The sequence below is a fragment of the Dermochelys coriacea genome, chromosome 20, assembly GCF_009764565.3.
Source record: "Dermochelys coriacea isolate rDerCor1 chromosome 20, rDerCor1.pri.v4, whole genome shotgun sequence".
Lineage (NCBI taxonomy): Eukaryota > Metazoa > Chordata > Testudines > Dermochelyidae > Dermochelys > Dermochelys coriacea.
Genome location: NC_050087.2, coordinates 18,280,161 through 18,296,478, shown reverse-complemented (window position 1 = coordinate 18,296,478; position 16,318 = coordinate 18,280,161). Strand labels below are relative to the sequence as shown.

The window sequence follows — 16,318 nt, the reverse complement described above, 5'->3', positions numbered from 1 at the left end:
ACGAATCCCCTAATCCGCCCTTCTGTCTCTCAGGTCTGTCCATCCCTCCCCACTGCACCCTGTGCCCTGTGGCATGAGGATCGTCCCCCAAGGCCCCGCCGTGACCTTCGGGAGCGCCTCGGTTCTGAGCTGCACCAGCTCGCGCACCCATCACACCTGCCTGGCCTGGGGGACGTCGGTGCCGAAGGTGCCAGCTAGAGGGCCCTGACTATCCATAAAGTCGCGACGTGGACCCTGGCGCCCCTCTGCTTTGCCAGCTACGGGGAGCACGTGAATCTTGCCTCGGCAGGGATCCACATTGATCGTAAGCTGCCACGTCTGGTGCTAAAGCTGGGTTAGCTGCTTGACACCACGTGCCCTCTCAGCCTACACTCCCCTCCCCCACACACCCTGCAGCAATAGCGTGCTCCGACCCCCCTCTCCGCCGGGAAGGTAGGGTTCAGATATTACAGATAGGGAAACCGAGTCACAGAAGGGCAGGTATGTTTCCAACATCTCACAGCAAGCCAGTGTTTTAGCAATGGAAACCAGGCATTCTAGAGCCCATTTTCCTGCTCTAACCACTAGTCCCCACTCCCCTCCTGGAGCTGGGAAAGAACCCAGGAGTCCTGGCTCCCACCCTCCTGCTCTAACTCCCTAGCCCCCACACACTCCCTCTGCCCTCCCAGCTCCACAGCCTGTTCTCACTGACCCCCACACTCCCCCCGCCCTCCCAGCCCCACAGCCTCTCCCTACTGACCCCCACACCCCTCCCAGCCCAGCCCTGCCCCACAGCCTCTCCATACTGACCCCGGGTGCTGTTTAAAATACATGCTCAGATCTGCACTTCTTGCTTCTGAGGCCTATTGAAAATGATAAAGAGTGAACATTGGCAGGTCACGGGATTTGCGATGGAAATTCCCACTGTGAACGTGCTTCTGACTAATGCTTTTAGTGGAAATCATGGACACGCCGCATCTCGTAAGGGCAAAGGCTGTGAATCAGCAGAGAAATGCCAGCCAGGAATGCCAACCCCCGCGCAGCATATTGCTGCTGGACTTGGGATCCCCCGTCTGACCTGCTGGGTAACCCAGCGATTCCTGCCTGGAGCCCAGCAGCGAGTGGTTGAACCTGAGCAGCTCTTCTTCTTCTTTGTATTTTAGTAGCACCTGGGAGCCCCAGCCATGGCCCAGAGCCCCATTGTGCTGGGCACTGTAATGTTTATTAGGTGTATTACGGTAGCACCTAAGAGCCTCAGCCGTGGCCCAGAGTCCCATTGTTCTGGGCACAGTACAGTACATATTAGGTGTATTATGGTAGTGCCCAGGCACCCCAGCCGTGGCCCAGAGCCCCCATCATGCTGGGTGCTTACGTTATTTATTAGGAGTATTATAGTAGCACCCAGAGCTTGTCACAGAATCATGGACTATCAGGGTGGGAAGGGACCTCAGGAGGTTCTAGTCCAACCCCCTGCTGCAAGTAGGACCGATCCCCAATTTTCGCCCCAGATCCCTAAACAGCCCCCTCAAGGATTGAACTCATAACCCTGGGTTTAGCAGGCCAATGCTCAAACCACTGAGCTACCCCTCCCCACCATAGAGCAGCCCCCCCGCTTGTGCGAGGCACTGTACGTTGTTTAATAGGTGTATTACAGTAGCACCTCGGTGCACCCGTCATAGGCCAGACACAGAACAAAAGGCAGGTCCCTGCTCTGATGTGCTGACACCCAAAGTCAATGGAGGATTTGCCACTGGCCAGGGGGAGCCGTTCCAGCGGTGTAGGACCCCGTTCAGGGACAGCCTGCATCACCAAGAGGGGCTGGGCTATTTAAAGAGGAACAGGCAGCTGGGCAGGTGCAGGCTGCAGCTGTCTGGGAAAGGTCTGGGAAAGCTGGAGAGGGCAGGGCAAGGCACCCAAATGGCTAATGGTGGTGCTCTCTCTCCCCAGCTCCAGAGGACTGTCCTGACCAGTTTGTTTTGTGGGCTTGAAGTTTGGGAGCTTGGAGCCTGGGCCCTGTGGGGAAGCCCTTATGGACCATACGTTGTGATGGCTCCGACGCTGAGACCTCGTGAAGGGCAACGCGCTGTTTTGTTAGTTTGCTTTGGCTTCCCCGGGCCCAGATCTGCTGGTGACGCCCCGTGGGAAACGGCGCTCAGGCACACCTGCAGTGCCGCCGTGGGACCGCCCGCGGATCACAGCCGTGCTCATTTCCCGTATCGGGGGCCCAAGCCAACTGGTGCCTGGGGCTAGCAAATAAGTTCCCTTAAGGACAGATTGTTCCATCCTTGCCCACTAGGGAGTGCTGCTGCTCCCTTGCCAGGGTGCAGGATGAGCTGGCGGGGTCTGGCCTAGTCCCGTGCAATGCGATGACCATAAACCACGGGGCGTGCAGTGCTAATAGCTCGTCTCCGGCGCGTCTCACAGGAAGGCTGAGTCCTTCCCGGGCCAGGAGGGACCCCTGTGATCATGTGGTCTGAGCTCGGACCTGTCCCCGCAAGAATTCCTCTTTGAACTGGAGCTGAGCTGTGAGAAAAACATCCCATCTTGGTTTCCAAATTGTCCATGAGGGGGAATCCCCCATGCCCCTGGGAGCCTTGTTCCAGGGGTTCAGTGCCCCCTTTGTGAAACATTTATTACCATTATCCCCGTTGTACAGGTGAGGAAACTGAGGCACGGAGCGGCAACTCACCCAAGGTCAGACCTGTGGCAGAGCTGGGACTAGGACACATATCTCCTGCGTGCCAGGCCAGTGCACTACACATTAGCCTGCACTGCCTCTCTGCAATACAGTACAGGTGCCAGGTGTGTATAGAACTGTCCAGCTAATATCTCTGCTCTGATGGGCTCTCACCCACAGCTCTTCATCCCAGACTAGGGGAATGTGGGACGTAAGCTACGGCTCAGGAATGGCGGCCATCGGGGCTGCAGCTGCCTCCACCTGACTCTGAGCAACCTGGAATGCCCTGCTGCGAGAAACCAGAGCGGTTACCCACCCGCCCACAGCCTGCCTGTGAGGAGCAGCTGGCTCCCACTGGATTCCCCGCCACCCTCCTGGCCAGCTGCTATCGCAAGCCAAGGAGCTAACGGGCCACATGGGGTGCACTGGGATGTGAGAGGGCTGTGCAATCCGCAGCCCGGCTCCTGGAGGCTTTGATAGGGCCTGAGCCCTGACCCTTCCCAGCCTCCAGGAGATGGCATTTGACGGGCCTTTCTCGCTGCCAGTGCCAAGCGTCCTGTTGTCACGTGGGGGCAGCAGGCAGCTGGAGAACAGTCAAACCAAGCAGCCAGCTCCTGTCCATGCGACTGAGGGTCCAACTGGAGGGCAGGGGTGGCGGTGACCCCGAGCCAGGACGGGGGCCCCTCACGCCAAGGTTCTGAGGGGAGGGCACCAGCTGCCCACATCGATCTGACCTGAATTCCCACCTTTCGTTCATTTCACACAGGCCTCCGAACACGAGCAATCTACTAACCTGGGCCCCACGGCCCTAAACCACAGTCCCTTGCCCTCAGGCAGATTAGAGCCCATGCCCCCGAGAGGGGAGAGGCCCTTGTATCCCATTCCTGGCCCCCTGAACCCACGTCAAGCTACCTGTAACCCCCCACCCGATAGTGACACCACCCCCCTTGTGCAGTGAGTGCAGGTTACGTCTCACTGAGGGCAGTGTGGGCTGCTGCGGTGGGTATAGGGCAGGTTAAGGGGCAGCGCAGAGCCTCTGGCAATGCAAAGCAAATGCTAGGTTTCAGAGTAGCAGCCGTGTTAGTCTGTATCCGCAAAAAGAAAAGGAGTACTTGTGGCACCTTAGAGACTAACAAATTTATTAGAGCATAAGCTTTCGTGAGCTACAGCTCACTTCATCGGATGCATGTAGCTCACGAAAGCTTATGCTCAAATAAATTTGTTAGTCTCTAAGATGCCACAAGTACTCCTTTTCTTAAAGTAAATGCTGTGACTCTTCTCGCAGATGCGGGTGGGGGGAGAAGGGGGATTTCCCAAGATTGTCCCAAAGCAGGTATCTGTTTGCTGGCTCTATATTTAGCCTGGAGCCCTTGGAAGACATCCCCTGGGCACAGGGAATTCCTAGACAGGTAGGCTGTGTCCTGTACAATTTCCTTTCTGTTTGCTGGAAGAAGGTGAAATGACTCACGGGGCGGGGGTCAGTGTGGGAAGTTCTGTGGAGTTGCCTGAAAACAAACATTCTCTACATGTGAATCAAACAGGCAGGAACAGGTTTCGCTCTGGCTCAAGGAAAGCTTTGCTTTTGATTCAGAGTGATGCTAAACCTTTTCTTTGAGAGGAAAGGGAATTTCGAGCTGAAAAACTGAAACTGTTCCACTTTCTCAGACTTTTGGTTTCTTTTATTTTTTGGTTTTTCCAATACGAACCATGCAGCGAGACTGGCTCGAAGTCGCAGAATGTCTCTGGGTCACCCAGTCCGCAGCTTTCGCCGGGAGAAGGGTTTGGTTGAAAAATTTTGCCCAGTTCTATTGGCCCCTTATTTGCGGTGAAAAATTTTCACACACACCCCTCCCCTGCGCCACCGCAAAGTTGCTGGAAGAGTAAAAAATGTGCCAGAATGAATAATCTGACAGCTTCTCCGCTCACAGGCGGGGAAGGCATTGGCTGCCGAAAGTCACTTGGAGGCTGTGTTATTGTAGCTGTGTCGGCCCCAGGATATCACGGAGTGATCTGAAATCTTCTTTTCTTTGCTTTAGAATTGTAATAACATTCAACCCCCTTGTGCTGCGTCCGGGTGTCATGGCCAACTGGGTGAGACAGTCTGGTCTGGATTTGTTAAGACTATTGGTCTGAGCAGGGGCCTGGGTGCCAGGACTCCTGGGTTCTATTTCCAGCACTGGGAGGGAAATGTTGTCTAGTAGTTAGAGCGTGGGGGCCTGGGAGTGAGGACACCTGGGTTCTACTTTCAGCAGAAGGCAGGGGAATGGGCTTTTGTGGTTAGAGCAGGGAGGACTAGCCTAGGTGCCAGGACTCCTGGGTTCAGTTTCCAGCTCTGGGAGGGAAATGGGGTCTGGTGGTTAGAGCAGGGGGCCAGGAGACAGGACTCCTGGGTTCTATTTCTCACACCAAAAAGGGGATTATGGTCTAGTATGCTAGAGCAGGGAGGCCTGGGTGCCAGGACTCCCGGGTTCTATTCCCAACTCAGCTACTGATTTACCATGTGGCTTTGGGCCTCATCTGACTTTCCCCCTTATGTCAACCAGAGGCAAGAAGCCCCGTCTGTCTCCCTGAGGTACCCTGAGACTTGACTTGCGGATGTGCATGAAAACTCTTGGGTCCTGGCAAGTGCAGCTCTACGAGGGGTGGTGTGTTCCTAGGACGTCCCCGGGAGATCCAGCTCTCGCTCTGTTCTCCGGGCTGAAGGCTGGATCGGTCCCAGCTGGCCCTGTCTTAGGCTGAGGCTGCCAGGAGGTGAGTCGCTCATTTCACACCCTTCGAGGGTCAGTTTCTAAAGCTAGCCGGCTGCTGTAATCAGCTGCCCGTCCGTCTGCAAGGGGGACCCCCGACGCCTGGTCTACCCTTAACAAGGCTGACACGGCCACGGTGCTCAGGGCCCCCCGATCGCCAGGGCTGTGCCAACCTAACCCTCTGGAGCAGCCATGGCCTGGTCGACAGATGAATGCTTCCTCTGGCCTGGCTGCTGTCACTGGGGGAGGTAGAGCCCGTCTCTGGCTGGGTGTGTCCCCACGCTGGCGCCGTCACGATGCCCTAGTGTGGACAAGCCCCAAGTCTAGAGCCGTCGGAGGATGGAGGCTGCCACAGAGCTGGGAAAGCAAACCGGCCGCTGGTCAGGATGCATTTGACCAGCCAGTCCCAGAGCTGGGAGAAGAACCCAGGAGTCCTGGCTCCCTGTGCTAATGGCTGGACCCGCCCAGAGCTGGTACTCAAACCCAGGACACCCAGCCCCTGCTGTAACCACTAGGCCCCTCTCTCTCCCCTCCCAGAGCTGGGGAGGGAACCCAGGAGTCCTGCTGCTCTTTCCCCCCCTCTCCAAGCTGTATGTGTGGTGGTAACACCCCCTCCCCCGCTCCCTCCACCCACCTGCAGATATAAATGGAGTTAACCCCCTGCCTGCTGGACAGAATCTCTTGTGTCTTACACAGTTTCTGCTATGGGGGCGGGGAAGGTCCATTACCACTGGCACCACCTCGCCTTCCTCCCCCATCGCTGTGTTTATTTATACGCCAGGTCCAGCTGCCCACACTGAAACCCGGCCTCCCCTGGGCCACAGAGTTGGGTGCACAAAAGCCCAGGAAATGCCAAAGGCTCCACAGTTCCCTGGCACTGGCCTTTGTGCCCCATCAGATCCTACTGCAGCTCCACAGACTGACCCGACCTCTGCAGACTGACACGGGGGGCCCAGAGCTGAGTCAGATGCTCCAAGGCTGGACACTGCCAAATCATCGACTTCAAGGGTTTACAAACCAATCATCGGGCCCCCAGAAAATCCCAAGAGTGACTTAAAAAATCATAAAAAGAAAAGGAGTACTTGTGGCACCTTAGAGACTAACAAATTTATTAGAGCATAAGCTTTCATGAGCTACAGCTCACTTCATCGGATGCATGTAGCTCACGAAAGCTTATGCTCAAATAAATTTGTTAGTCTCTAAGGTGCCACAAGTCCTCCTTTTCTTTTTGCGAATACAGACTAACACGGCTGCTACTCTGAAACCTGTCATTAAAAAATCATGAGATCGTTAAACCAGTCACTGCTCTGGGGATTTTAAAGAGCCTTCCGGTGCTGGGGCCGGCAGGGCTTGGGTGTCCTAGCAGCTGTGATGGCTGGTGAGTGACTGTTTTTCCCTGAATGAAACCTGGACCTGTCCTGTCTGCACGTGACTCGGGGAGGGGCGGGGGGGTCAGTCGGAGAAGCGCGGTAAGAGTTGGCAGCGCTGTGGTTCTCTCTTTGGGCTCCATGGTAACACCTTGTTCATCCTGGCCCACAGAGCGGGACCTGGCGCACCCAGCGGGGGGGTCCGTGGGTGCTTTGAGAGGGCTGTGGGCACACATGGCCTAACCAGGTATGCGGGCCCAAGCGGAAACAACCTGGCACATCACAGCTTTCCACTGGCAATCCCAGCTAGGAGGCAACCACAGGCTGGGATTGTGGGGGGTGATAGCTGGGGGGGGAGCAGGGTGGGAATGGGGGTGTAGAGGGGCGGCTGCCCCACTCCTGGGGAACAGGGATTAAAAGCAGCCAAGCTAGGGTGATTGGGGAAGCAGCCACAGCGGGGGCCAAGCTCAGTCGGGGCCCAGCTGCCCCTGATAAAAGAGCTGTGAGCTCAAGATACCTTGGGCAGGGGCAGCTCCGGCTCAGGCTCGATAACGGTAACAGTAACCCCCCAGACTGAGGCCTTGACAAACACCTATGCGGGTACTGGGGCTGCAGAGGGGCAGCCTGGGGATAGGCAGAGGCAGCTGGTCTGACCCCTTGCCAGTGATGAGTGGCCATTACAGACTGCGTCTGCCCCAGTGAGCGGGGGCTAGATGACAACTGGCAGTAGCCATTGAGGCAAGGTGGGTTTAGAGGGTTGGGGGTTCCCCTGGGAGGGGAACCTAGCATGTGGGGGTGCTGCTGGGGCAGGGCCCCAAGGTATAGGGCACTGGGGTCCGGGAGGGACATGGGGCCAGCAGCAGGCGCTCTGTACGCTGGAAAAGAGCTAATTCCCAGACGACCAGCAGGAGGCGCTGCACAGGTGAGTTACCGATCTGCTATGGGGGGATGATAGCTGGGGGGACCAGCAGGCCAGGGCTGGGGGAGACCTGGGCCATGGCAAGTGGGCCTGGTTCAGGAGTGGGGCTGCCAACAGTCCCGTATTATAGGGAGGTCCCTTATTTCTCCATCTCGGCGCTGCAGGCCCGGGCAGGCGTTGCCGAGCCCTGCAAAAAGCAGCCACGTTCCCCCAACTAGGGGTGGGCGGGCCGAAATGTGGGAAGAGGGGGGTGCTGGGGCTGCGTGCAGGGGAGCCTGGCGCTGGGCTGGGGTGGCAGGACCAGGCCTGAATCTTACAGAGATGGGGTCAGAGGCCTGGACTCAGGGGGCTCGTGATGGGACTCCAGGATTTGGCCCCAGGCTCTGTGTGGGCTCAGGGCAGGGTCTGGCTGCCTCATCCAGTGTGACAAACAAGCTGTAATGGAACCTGCCCCCGCAGCTCCGTTTCCTGCCTGGCATGGCCATGTTCCTGTTTTCTCCATTTGAAACTCTCCGTGGGCCAGGTGTCCAGGAAAGTCCCTGTGTGGGCCTGGGGTCAGGGAGCTCCGGCCATTTCCTGGAACACCTGTGACCAAGCCTGGCCCGTGGCAATAGAGAAGGTGTTAGCAGCAGGCCAGAGCTGGGGGCCGTGTTTTTGGCAGACCTGACTCACTTCCCCAGAACCTCGTGCTAGAGCATGAGTCAGTCCATGCAATCGGGTGCAGTGACCCGGCCGCACTTGTCTGGTAAACCACAAGTGGCTAGAAACCCCATCGCCAGGGGGCCAAGTTTGGTTGGACGGATTCCTGGAGGTTTCATCTCATGGCATAATCTTTAACGAAAGAGTAATCTTCAGTTCCTGGAGACTTCTGGAGCCTCTGATCTCTGTCTCCATACCCAGCCAGCTATCAATCTATCTATCCATCCCCATACACCCCCTCTATCTATCTATCTATCTACGTACACACCTTTCACACCCACTGTGTAGTGGTAGTGTACGTGGCATCAGGAAGTGCCTGGCGGATTGGACCCTGTACCTCAGGCATGCTAAGGCAGGCTCCCGGCCGGCACCTAGCCGGGCCTGGTGGGGACGGTGCGGTATTTAGAGCCTGTTTGTGTTCCCACTCCCATTCATGGGGCTGATTCTCCGCTCCCTCGCAGGGGTGAAATCAGGAGTAGCCCGCTGGATACTAGCCCGGGCGTGTGGGAGGCTCAGTGAGTGCCTGGGATGGGGTGGGATGCTCCTGCCTGGCCTGGCCTGGCCTGCCAAGGGTGGCTGGGAGGCAGCTGGCTGGGGTGAACCGCAGGGGCTCCGTGATTCTGAACTCGACTGTCTCCCAACGCCATTGGGGAGTGATACACACAACAGGGGACCAGCACCCAGCTTTGCCGTGTCCCTGCTGTGTATGTCGCAGTGTGCGGTGTTGGTCCGTGCGTCATACGGGACACACCTTCGAGCTGGGGCTGGCTGAGAAACACAGCACGGAGCCAGGGTTTTGCGGGGGCACAAACCCTGCGCCGGGCAGGATGGGGTTAAAGAGCAGCGGTAGCTCCATGGAGGTCTGGAGGATGGGCCTGAGGAAGGGGGAAAGCCCAGCTGGCTGGGGCAGCGCTCAGGGCACTGGAAGGGGCAGATCTCCTGGAGCCCCTGCTCCCGCCATCCCTGCTGGGAGTCCTCAGCTGGTGGGTCTGTCCCACGTCCTGGACCCGGCCAGAGCCTGGTGCCAAGAGAAGCCATCGCCGTGGGTTGGGCTGCTGGCACGCGGCCCGAAGCGGGACCCGGCTGGTGTGCTGCACAGGGCAGAGCACAGAGCTGTGGGTGCTGGCTGCCCAGGGTGCCCTCCCTCCCAGGCAGGCAATGGCCCCTTGGTACCCACCTCCTGTCCCCCCCTGCAGAGAAATGTAGCTGAGGACCGAGGCTGCTCAGACAACCTGCCTGCGAGTGGCAGGTGGGCCGGGCCCCGGCCGTCTGCGCTTGGACTCCAGCGAGAGCTGGGCTGCGGGCACTGGACTGTCACAGGCAGTGGGCAGCCTGTGGCCAGCTCCGGTTCCTGTCCTTGGGGGATGTACGGCAGCCCTGGACCAGGTGCACTCCCACGGACTCGGCCAAGGGCTGAACCTCCCGCACCTGGATGGGTGTAGATGACTGTCTGGCCCAGGCCTGGACCTGGGCAGTCCCGGGCCTGTCTCACCCCCGGGGGTGCCAGGAGAGAGCAAGCCCGTGACAGCGTTGATCAGTGTTATCATCCCTGCTTTGTAGGTAGAGAAACTAAGGCACAGAGGGACAGTGAAATAGAGCCCAGGAGTCCTGACCGCCAGCCCCCTGCACTAACCACTAGCCCCTGCATCCCGCCACGCTGGTTCCATGGGCAGACGGGATTTAAGTGCCGGTGGCACTGGGACCTAGCTGCGTGCTGGCCCTGCGTTCCCGGTGTGCCTGTCAGCCTAGCGTGGTCCCAGCAGCATGAGCCAGACCAGATGGAGTTCAGTGCTTGGCTCCTGGGGCAGGCCAGGGAATTTGCACAATGCCTGGAACCTTCTGAGCCCAGCCAAGCATTGTCCTCAACCACCAAAAAATGACTTTCCTGCTTCCTGGTAGAGGGAGAGCTGCAGGGCATGGGGCAGGAACCCAGCTCTCAGGAGTCCTTTGAGCTTTTCATCCAGTTTCCAGCCCCCAAATAAATCCCTTCCTATGCCAAACTACAGGAGCCGATTGCAGCTTTAAAAAGACCCTCTCCCGCCCCCACCTCCAGCAGGGGCCTTTGCCAGCCACAGGGAGGGCAGTCATGGGCCTGACACCATCAGCAGCTGGCAGCGCCCATGGAGACAGCCCCCATCCGCTGCTTTGCGGGTGATCCTTGGGGAGGGCTGCACTCCACGGCTGAGGGGAGGGGATGCTTTGCTGACTGGCTCTGCAGCAAGTTGAACACCTCCAGGCAGGCTGGGTCCTTCTGTCGGCGCGCTGGGCAATGGCCCATGCTGAGTTCATTCATAGATTTCCTGAGCTGGAGTCCCCTGTCCCAGCCCCTCGTGCAGCCATTCGCACAGTCTGTGCCAAGCACAAGGAATGCTTCATGCTGCTGGGAATGACCGGGTAGGGAGCAGGGCGCCCAGGAATTGGGCAGACGGGAGCTTTGTGATCATCTGGTCTGACCTCCAGCAGAAGCTGCAATTCTCACCTAGTCACGGGCCTCCCATCTCTGAAGTGGGGAGGGAGTAGCAAAGAGATAGCTAAATTGAGGGCTGGAGGAAATGCCGTGCATTGGAGACTTTAGTATCGGGGAGCCGTGTTCGTCTGTATCCACAAAAACAATGAGGAGTCCAGTGGCACCTTAAAGACTAACAGATTTATTGGGCATAAGCTTTTGTGAGTAAAAATCCCAGTGGTTTTTTATGTACGAAAGCTGATGCCCAAATAAATCGGTGAGTGTTTAAGGTGCCACTGGACTCCTCATTGTTTTAGTGGACACTTAAAGCACGCAGTCGGTGTCACGGCTCAGAAAGCCGCTCGAGAGGTGAGCTGGTTTCACATGAACCTAAGGGAATAAGGCACCTAATTTGCTTGGCCACCCTTGGGGACCACAAGTCACCCTGCAAGCAAGGCAGCAGCTGAAGGAGATGCACGGAGTGCAGAGTCATGTGATATTTGGGCATGGGGCTGGAAGCTGAGTCAGCACAAGCAGCCAGCAATAGAAGAGGGTTGCCAGCTTGCGAAGGGATCACACAGCTGGAGGTCATGAGCTCTGCAGCAACTACACACACATGCATGGGGGGCAGTGGGCCCGGCAGGGCTACTCCCTGCTGCTGGCTCAGCCCCTCCGCTGGGACGCCTGATGCGGCAGCTGCAAACAGCCCCTTAGGCAAGGACTGGAGAAGCCTCCAAAGTGGGGTGATGCGTCCCTTCCCCTTCCAGCTTCCCCATCGCTCTGCTCTTCATCCCAGGGTGCCTCAGCCTCACGCTCTCTACTGCCTGTGTCATAACCATAGAGGGAGCCTAAATTCCTCCTTACCTGTAAGGGGTTAAGAAGCTCAAGTAACCTGGTTGGCACCTGACCAAAGAAACCAATGGGGACAAAAGATACTTTCAAATATGGGGAAGAGGCATTGTTTTGGGTTCTTTGTTTCTGTGTTCCTTCGCTGGAGGGACTGGACATCAATCCATGTTCTCCAAATCTTTCTGAACAAGTCTCTCATATTTCAAACTTGTAAGTAACAGCCAGGCAAGGTGTATTAGTTTACCTTTGTTTTCTCAACTTGTGAATTTCCCTTTGCTAGAGGGAGGTTTATCCCTGTTTTGCTGTAACTTTGAAACTAAGGCTAGAGGGAGTTCCTCTGTGCCCTTTGAATTTTCTGCTACTCTGTGAGGTTAACTACCCGCCTAAGTTTACAGAGGTGATTCTTTTACCTTTTTCTCTTTAAATAAAATCCTTCTTTTTTTAAGAACCTGACTGATTTTTCCATTGTTCCAAGAAATAGGGGTTTGGGTCTTTGATCATTTTGTAACCAATTGATTAGGATATTATTCTCAAGCCTCCCCAGGAAAGGGGGGTTATAGGCTTGGGGGAGTATTTGGGGGGAATAGGACTCCAAGTAGTCTTTTTCCTGATTGTCTGTTAAATCACTTGGAGGTAGCAGCAATCCCAAGACAAGAAAGAAATCTGTGCCTTGGGGAAGTTTTAACCTAAGCTGGTAAGAATAAGCTTAGGGGGTCTTTCATGTGGGTCCCCACATCTGTACCCCAGAGTTCAGAGTGGGGAAGGAACCCTGATAGCCTGCGTCCTTGAGCCTTCCTCCTCGATGGGTTTTAACAGGTGGGGACCTAAGCACCAGGAAGGTTAAGTGATTTACCAAAGGTCACACAGGAAGTTGGTGGCAGAGCAAATAATTGAAGCCGGTCACCCGCCCAAGTCTAGGCCATCCTTTTCCATCCCCCGGCCATCTCCTCCCCACACACCCCTTGGGCACTCCCCACTGCCTCACAAGGCATGTCCCCCCGTTGCTGGGACGCACGGGGTCTGGTGGTAGGTGTGGAGAAGACTGTAACAGGTGGGGCGTGGGTGTGTTTGGTGAGGATCTGAGAGAGGGCAGGTGCAAACAGCTCTTGCTAGTCTTGCTTCAGGACCAGGCTGGGCCTGGAGCCAAGCAAAAATCCCTGTGTTTTCAGCTCTGTTGCTAAACCAGCATTTTATAAACACATGTGGGGGGGAGGTAGGAATTGTGCTGATTTGGGCAAAAGCTGTTAGCAGCTTGGCAAGTCCCCAGTGTCAGTTCCCTGGGAGGGTGCAGCTAGGGAAGCTCCCAGGGGGTCACAGACGGCATGCTCCTAACCTGGTGAGCTGGGAGGAAAGGGAAGCTGTAAAGACAGCAGCCAAGCTCATCTCATCCCCGAACATCCCTCTGGGGTGCAAAGCCAGCTCTCCGAGCTCCACAAGTGTACAAGGGCTGAGGTGAGGGAGGAAGGCCTGGCGTAGGCGGGTGCATGTTATAAACTGTGTCCAGACAGCAGATCCTTTCTGCAGGCTGGCACCGTTCAGCCCCAGGGTCTCAGCAGCCACGGGGCCTTCCCAGGGTTGTTACCCCTCGGAGGAGAAACTGACACTACAAGCCGGGTCTATTGCTGGGGAAGCACTATTCCTGGGGCAAGTAGAAATCATTTCTTGCTGGTACTGCACTCATGGGAGGGACACAAGGTGGGGCATGTGACCTCCCCTCGTGACCCTCCATGTGATTCCTCCCCAGCCCTAGCCTGGGGCCCCCACACTCTTCCCATCCCCTCCGACACGCGCCCCTTTGTATATACAAACATCAGCACGCTTAACGACTCACTTCTCCCGCCCATATGTAGTATTCAGTCTGTTTATATGGAATATGGGAGTTGGCTGAGGAGCCATTTCACCATATGTAGGATTTATTAAAAGAAAAATTTTAAGTGGAACTGTATCCTAAACTTCTTTATGGTATTGTACCCAAACATTGCATTTCAATGGGGGATTCAGCTTCCTTTGTACGAACAGAACAGACTCCTGAAACTCTTATCAGCCCACAAAAGTGGGCCATACTCATGCCAATAGCCCCATTCTCTTCAATGGGATTGATCAAATGATTAAAGGTTTACAGGATTAGGTTCCAAGGTTGTAAATTGTTCTGGATGAAGCTGACAAGGACTGAGCTGTCAGATCAGAAAGAGCTTCATTCGAATAGAGGTGGCAGATATGTGATACGTCTTAGCTCCGTTGCTAAGATGAGGAACATATTTTCAGCAAAGTTCTTGACAGATTCCTGAGGCGGCTGGTTTAAGGCCGTCAGTGTCTCATTATACTCTTCACTCATAGTTCTCTTGCCTACAAAGCTGGAAAATGAGGCATTTGTTTTCTTTGTTTTGCTGCTCCAGTTCCAGTTAACAAAATGCATGTTAGACGAGATGCAAAGAAGAATTTTGTGTACACTGGGGAAAACATCTGATTCTGGTCAGGCTGCAGAACTGGGCTGACATCAGAATCCAAACATCGTCTGGTCAGTGCAAGCCGAGGCATTGCTCTAATGATTTGGACTTGATGTGATGCAGGATGGATGTCATGGATAATTCAGACCAATGGGGAGAAACAGAAAAAAACCCACTGTTTAAACACCTTCCGTCCCCCCGGTGATGTTGCACCCCATAATGCTTTATAGAAATATGCTTATGAGTGTAAATATGACATAACTGGAATTTGTTTTGTGCTGGATATGCCATGTAACCTATCTCTGCAAAGGCTACGATCTACTGGATATGTTCATCCTATTTGTATGCATGTGTCATTTTTGTGTTCGAAGTTATGAATATTGGCTGTGTACTTGTTTGATTTTAAGTCACCTCAGTGACGCAGTTGGTCAGCTGCTTGAGAAAAGACTATTCTCAGTAAATGCCCAGTCAAGAAACACTTCACTGACAATGGACGTTGAGAAACACCAATCCACATCTGGGCTTTCCTGGGAACGTTCAAACTAACTTGTAAAAAATGGTGTCAGCCTGCAAACTGAGTCATGCATGGACATTTGACTTGCCCATGTGAGTCCAAAACTCCATCTTGTAGCTGTTATTCTGCATAGGAAAACACAAGGAGTTTCGACCCACAAAAGAGACTATATAGGGCCCTGGGAAACCCCTCCATTTGGTCTTCAGCTGGCTCCAAAGATAGCCTCTCCTCCCAAAGATGCCTGAAAGAAACTGCAACAAAGGACAGTAACTTCAGGGGTGTGAGTGATTGCTGGACCCAGACTAGGAGGAGTCTAGTCTGTAAAAGAAGCTTATTGGAACATCTCTGAGGGTGAGTTTTACCTGCATTTAGTTTCTAACTGTATTAGGCTTAGACTTGCGTGTTTTATTTTATTTTGCTTGGTAATTTACTTCATTCTGTCTGTCATTTCTTGGAACCACTTAAATTCTACTTTTTATATTTAATAAAATCAACTTTTTCCTTATTAATTAACCCAGAGCAAGCAATTAATTCCTGGGGGAGCAAACAGCTATGCTCTCTCAGTGTTATAGAGGGTGAACAATTTGAGTTCACCCTGTATAAGCTTTATACAGAGTAAAATGGTTATATTTGGGGTTTGGATCCCGTTGGGAGCTGGGTATCTGGGTGTTGGAGACAGGAGCACTACTTAAGCTGTTTTCAGTTAAGCCTGCAGCTTTTGGGGGATGTGGTTCAGACCTGGGTCTGGGTTTGTAGCAGGCTAGTGTGTCTGGCACAACCAGGCAAGGGACTGAAGTCCCAAGCTGCCAGGGAAAATGAGCTCAGAGGTAGTCCCAGCACATCAGGTGGCCATTCCCAACCCAACACCGCCTTCCCACCCATCCTCTCTTGAGGACTCCTGACCAAACAGCACAATACATATGCTAACAAACTTAAACAAAACCTTTAAGTTTTTTAGTATATGCATTGTGTGGTTAAAGCCATTTAAAGAATGAATGCTTCCCTAGCCATGTTCTGCTCCTTCAAGGAGCAGAGTGCAGCCCAATTGCCACCTCCAAGTCTTTCCGGTACCCCATACCCACTAAAAATCTCTTGCCGGTACTATGTATGGGAAGTGTAGTGGGGAGGCTGCCCCACTCCAATAGGCAGGGGTTAAAAGCAGCCCTGGAGAGGGCTGCGGCTAGGAAAAGTGGTGAGAGTCTCACTCCAGTCATGGAGAGAGAAAGACCTGGCTGCCTGGGAGCTCAGGGGGCCGGGAGCAGAGCAGGGCTGGGGAAAGGCCAGAGGAGCTGGGGAGCTCCAGCCTGGTAAACCCCCAGGCTGAGGCCTTGCTAAGGGCCTAAGCAGGGACTGAGGCTGGGAGGGGCAGCCTGGGGATAGGCAGAGGCAGCTGGTCCATCCCCTTGCCAGTGATGAGTGGCCATGACAGTTTGCCCCAATGAGCGGGGTCTAGATGACGACTGGCAGTAGCCACTGAGGCAAGGTGGGTTAGAGGGTTGGGGGTTCCTCTGGGAGGGGAAACCCAGCATGTGGGGATGCTGCTGGGGCAGAACCCTGAGGTAAAGGGGCTCCGGGGTCCGGGAGGGACACAGGGGCTTGAGGCAGGTGAGCCACAAGCCCAGAGGGCGCTCCAAGGCTGGAATCGAGCTAATTCCCAGGACGACCAGCAGGTGC

At 55.1% G+C, this 16,318-nt stretch overlaps 1 long non-coding RNA gene across 1 annotated transcript; it reads left to right on the top strand.

Moving 5' to 3' along the window:
* Positions 1-2,645: 2,645 nt before the first annotated feature.
* Positions 2,646-6,510, top strand: LOC119846120. The gene is made up of 3 exons (XR_005289766.2): positions 2,646-2,781; positions 5,200-5,407; positions 6,185-6,510. It is a non-coding gene; the product is annotated as an uncharacterized LOC119846120 (long non-coding RNA).
* The last annotated feature ends 9,808 nt before the right edge of the window (positions 6,511-16,318 follow it).